The following is a 6,194-nucleotide window of genomic DNA, read 5'->3' on the forward strand; positions in this document are numbered from 1 at the left end:
CAGCCTCCTGGATCAGAGAACAGAACGAAGAATGGAAAATGAAAGAACAAATGTAAGATAGCTTGTATAACACCTACCTCGTATCACGAAATCCATTCCAAGTATGTTACCAGTCTAAATGGGAAGTATATGCAGACAGCAAGAGAATATCTCTAATACTTTAAGCATGGAAAAATTCCTTAACCAATTATGAAAAAGCAGACTGAAAAATTGAACTCTATTAAAATTAAGAACTCTGTTCCCAAAAATATACTATTAACAGAGCAAAGTTGTTTGTAGCTTGAAAAACCAAACACCAGCGTGTGAAAAGGTATTCATGTTGGCTCACAGTCTTGAGAGTTTCCCAGGTGAAACCCCAAACTGGCTCCAGTACACAGAGGGCATGAAGGGACCTAAGAGAGAGGCAGACCACTCCAGGCTGGTAGGTGGCAGTTTTAGTAAGGAAGGAAACTGACATACAAGGCTCGGCTGGGGTATTAAGAGAGTAGACCCCCACACTCACCCACCCGAATCTGAGAGTTTCCATAGAGCCTTAACCCTGGGTTCGGTCATGCATTCAAGCCAGGTGGTCTCACAGTATCTTACTTAGTCGTGGCTGAAATAGCTCTGATGTAGGAATGTCAAATGGACATTCCAGGAAGGAGGGAGTGAGGAGCCTGGACTCAGCTCTTGGGTCAACCTGCAGTCAAGTCCACTTGATGACGTCCTTCAACGATTTGTAACACTGACAAAGATACAAATATATAAACATTGTTTTCAAAAAATAATGTTTATATTTAACACAACATAAAAATGTGTAAGAAAGCTGAGCAGGCATTTCACAAATAAAAGGATATCTAACTATCCAAAATAAAAATAAAATAATCAGCTTTATTAGTAGTCAGGAGAAATCAAAATAAGTGGAATACTACCATGCACTCACCAGAGAGGCTAAAGTTAAAGAGATTTTTGAATGCCAAGTATTGGTGAGGTTGTGGCACAGTGAACATGTTTACACACTGCTTGGTGGGAAGTTAAGTTGTGAAGACCTTGAAAAGCCATTTGACAGTATCTACTAAATTTGAATGCACATATACTTCATGGGCTTCCCAGGTGGCTCAGTGGTAAAGAATCTGCCTGATGATGCAAGAGACACAAGAGATGCAGGTTTGATCCCTGGGTCCGGAAGATAACCTGGAGGAGGGCATGGCAACCCGCTCCAGCTCCGGTATTCTTGCCTGGAAAATTCCATGAACAGAGCCTGATGGGTTGCAGTTTATTGGGTTGCAGAGACACGACCGAGTGGCAAAGCACACACACACTTTACAATCCAGAAATGTCACTTTTAGGCTTAGCAACCTAACAGAGAAAGGTGTGTGTGTCTTCCAAAAAAAAAAAAAAAAGGCATGTTTAAAGCAAGAAGCATTGTATTTGACATAACCCAAACTAGAAACAATCCAATGTCTACCAACAGCAGAACAAATAACCTGGTACATTCCTATGGTGAAATGTTATGTAACAATGAGAATGAGCACAGGGCACAAGCCTACACATGGACGTCACCAGATGGTCAACACCAAAATCAAACTGATTATATTCTTTGCAGCCAAAGACCGAGAAGCTCTACAGAGTCAGCAAAAACAAGACCGAGAACTGACTGCGGCTCCCACCATCAGCTCATTATTGCAAAAGTCAGGCTCAAATTGAAGAAAGTGGGGAAAAACACTGGGCCATTCAAGTATGACCTAAATCAAATCCCTCAGGACCATACAGTGGAAGTGAGAAATAGATTCAAGGGATTAGATCTGACAGAGTGCCTGATGAACTATGGACAGAGGTTCACAACATTATACAGGAGGTGGTGTCCAAAACCATTCTCAGGAAAAAGAAACATAAGAAGCCAAAGTGGTTGTCTGATGAGGCCTTACAAATAGCTGAGAAAAGATGAGAAATGAAAGGCAAAGAAGAAAAGGAAGGATACACCCATATGAATGCAGTGTTCCAAAGAATAGCAAGGAGAGATAAGAAAGCCTTCCTCAGTGATCAGTACCAAGAAATAGAGGAAAACAATAGAATGGGAAAGACTAGAGATCTCTTCAAGAAAATTCGAGATACCAAGGGAACATTTCATGCAAAGATGGGCTCAATAAAGGACAGAAATGGTATGGACTTAACAGAAGTAAAAGATATTAAGAAAAGGTGGCAAGAATACACAGAAGAACTGTACAAAAAAGATCTTGATGACCCAGATAACCATGATGGCTCAATCACTCACCTAGAGTCAGACATCCTGGGGTGTGAAGTTAAGTGGGCCTTAGGAAGCATCACTACGAACAAAGCTAGTGGAGGTTATGGAATTCTAGCTGAGCTATTTCGAATCCTAAAAGATGATCCTGTTGAAGTGCTGCATTCAATATGTCAGCAAATTTGGAAAACTCAGCAGTGGCCACGGGACTGGAAAAGTCAGTTTCCTTCCCAAAGAAAGGCAGTGCCAAAGAATGTTCAAACTACTGCACAATTGCACTCATCTCACACACTAGTAAAGTAATGCTTAAAATTCTCCAAGTGAAGCTTCAACAGTCCATGAACCGAGAACCTCCAGATATTCAAGCTGGATTTAGGAAAGGCAGAGGAACCAGAGATCAAATTGTCAACATCCACTGGATTATAGAAAAAGCAAGAGAGTTCCAGAAAAACATCTATTTCTGCTTCATTGGCTATGCCAAAGCTTTTGACTGTGTGGATCACAACTGTGGAAAATTCTTAAAAGAGATAGGAATATCAGACCACCTTACCTGCCTCATGAGAAATCTGTATGCAGGTCAGGAGGCAACAGTTAGAACTGGACCTGGAACAACAGACTGGTTCCAAATAGGAAAAGGAGTACATCAGGGCTGTATATTGTCACCCTGCTTATTTAACTTATATGCAGAGTACATCATGAGAAATGCTGGGCTGGATGAAGCCCAAGCAGGATCAAGATTGCCTAGAGAAATATCAATAACATCAGATATGCAGATGACACCACCCTTATGGCAAAAAGTGAAGAAGAACTAAAGAGCCCCTTGATGAAGGTGAAAGAGGAGAGTGAAAAGTTTTAACTCAACACTCAATAAATGAAGATCATGGCATCTGGTCCCATCACTTCATGGCAAATAGATGGGGAAACAGTGGAAACAGTGTCAGACTTTATTTTTGGGGGCTCCAAAGTCACTTCAGATGGTGACTGCAGCCATGAAATTAAAAGCCACTTGCTCCTTGGAAGAAAAGTTATGAGAAACCTAGAGAGCATAGACATTCCTTTGAGAGCAGAGACATTCCTAGAGAGCAGAGACATTCCTTTGCCAACAAAATCCATCTAGCCAAAGCTATGGTTTTTCCAGTAGTCATGTCTGGATGTGAGAGTTGGACTGTGAAGAAAGCTGAGCACTCAAGAATTGATGCTTTTAAACTGTGGTGTTGGAGAAGATTCTTGAGTCCCTTGGACTGCAAGGAGATTCAACCAGTCCATTCTAAAGGAGATCAGTCCTGAATATTCATTCGAAGGACTGATGCTGAAGCTGAAGCTCCAATACTTTGGCCAACTGATAGGAAGAGCTGACTCATTGGAAAAGACCCTGATGCTGGGAAAGACAGAGGGCAAGAGGAGAAAAGAGTGACAGAGGATAAGATGGTTGGATGGCATCACCGACTCAATGGACATGAGTTTGAGCAAACTCAGGGAGATGGTGAAGGACAGGGGAGCTTGGCGTGCTGTAGTTTATGGGGTCGCAGAGAGTTGGGCACAACTTAGCAACTGAACATGACAAAGCAATTTCTATATAGATAAAATCCAAAAATATAAGAATACATGTTTTATAATTCTAAACAGAAACTTCAAAAGCAGCTTAACTTAGGTGTTAGAAGTCGAAATACCAGTCAGTTTTAGGGAGGAAAATGGAGTCACAGTGGGGAACGTAAGCAAGACTTCTGAACTCCTGGTGATATTTTGTTTCTTACCTTCTTAGTGGTTATACAACCAAATTCTCTTTGTGAAAATTCATGATTTGAGTATTTTTAGTAATCACAGTGAAGTGAAGTGAAAGTCACTGTCTGTCCAACTCTTTGCAACCCCATGGACTATAGAGTCCATGGAATTCTCCAGGCCAGAATACTGGAGTGGGTAGCCTTTCCCTTCTCCAGGGGATCTTCCCAACCCAGGGATTGAACCCAGGTCTCCTGCATTGCAGGCAGATTTTTTACCGTTTGAGCCACCAGGGAATCATAGGTCACTTAAAATTATTTTTGAAAAATTAATGGTGTCCAAAGCCTCCCTGAAAAAGCCAGCTATATAAACATAAGGAAAAGCACATTCATAGGATGAATAAACTGCTAGTGCAAAGGCCCTAGGCCAAATAATTCTGAGGAATAGAAAGAAAGCTGCTGTGAGTCTGGGTGAGGGGAGAGGGTGTATAACATAGAGGAGGCGAGATCACCTCTACCAGCGTAAGCAGTTGAGATTTTTGTATTAAGCACCATGTTTTCTGTCTCCAGACCCAAGGATTATTTTACTGTACACTTGAGAACTGCAAGACCTTGGAAGGAAATTGAAGCTAAAGGGATTGAGGCTGTGAATGAATTTATGAAAATACAAAAAACATTTTTATGTTCAGTTACAACAAAATAAAACTGATCAAGAACCAATCCCCCCCCTGAAAAGTTACTGGGCCTTTTTCTTTTCAAGGCTTTTCTAATAGAACTGTATCTCATAAAGACCTTACTGTTGTCTCCTTGTTTAAATGATGATCCCAAGAACCTGGTCCAATTGAGCAGGAAACATAAGCTTAACTTAATCATATGACCTTGGTCAAGTCCTAACTTCCTTGAGCTTCAGTTCTCTTTATAAAATGAAGGGGTTGAAGGGGCAGAGTCCAGATGGAGGAGAGGGAGCACATGAAGTCCACATTTCTGCACCACCAAGACACTGCCAGATGCTTGTGGGGACCTCAACACCCAGGCAGATGGGTTGAACCCCTGGGCAGTAGGGCAGGACTTGTAGGGAGGGAGGGGGAAGAAGCGGAGGCCAAAGGTGGTCAGCGCCCCTGGCGGCAGCTGGAGGAGGGGAGATATCCATACACTGGAAGAGGCACACTTACCTTGAGGGGCCAGCGGGGGCAGGAAAGGACCTGGGGTTTGGAGGATCAGAGGGGAATGTGGCTCACATCCCTCCACCGACTCAGCCTGGGGGGCCTGCTGAGGCCCTGTGCCTGGTCCTCCACCTTCCAAGGCTCCCTGTGCTCACAAGGGTCCTGGGGGGGCATAGAAGGGGGGCAAGGAGGAAGAGACAAGCTGGATGGGGAGCGACCCTTGGGGAACAGATATCAGAAGTCACTGGCTGTCCCCCAAGCATCCAGCCCAGGGCAACCTGTGGAGGCCCCAAGCCTGATAACTCCACAGACAGAGGTGCTTTTTTGTTTTTGTTATTGGGTTCTGTTTCACCTTCCAGTTGTTTCATATATATATATTCTCTAATATATGTTAATCTTCTCAATTTATTTGGTATTCTTTGTTACTGTTGTTATTTTAATTTTTTGCCACACTGCACAGTCTGCAGGATCTTGGTTCACGGGCCAGAGGTCAGGTCTGAGTTCTTGTACTGGGAGTGCCAAGTCCAAACTACTGGACTAACAGAGAACATCAGAACCCAGGGGATATTAATCACGGTAAGGTCTCCTGGAGGGCCACAGCTCAACACTGAGACCCAGCTCTACCCAACTGCCTGGAATTTCCAGTGCTAGAAACTTCAGACCAAGCAACCAGAAGACAGGAACCTATCAAAAAAAAAAAAAAAATGACATGACAAAAAATTATGTTACAGACGAAAGACCAAGGTAAAAATCTATAAGACTAAATACATGAAGAGGAAATAGGCAACCTGCCTGAAAAAGAAATTTAGACTAATGATAGTAATGATTGAAAATCTTAGAAATAGAGGCACAGATTGAGAAAATATAAGAAATGTTTAACAAAGACTTAGAAGAACTAAAGAACAAACAGAGATGAACAGCACAACAACTGAAACGAAAAATACAGTAGAAGCAATTAATAGCAGAATAAATGAGACAGAAGAATGGATTAATGAGTTGGAAAGTAGAATGGTGGAAATAACTGCCAAAGAGTGGAATTAAAAAAAAATTGAGGGGAAAAAAATTGAAGACTTTCTTAGAGATCTCTGG

The sequence above is a fragment of the Odocoileus virginianus genome, chromosome 15, assembly GCF_023699985.2.
Source record: "Odocoileus virginianus isolate 20LAN1187 ecotype Illinois chromosome 15, Ovbor_1.2, whole genome shotgun sequence".
Taxonomy (NCBI): domain Eukaryota; kingdom Metazoa; phylum Chordata; class Mammalia; order Artiodactyla; family Cervidae; genus Odocoileus; species Odocoileus virginianus.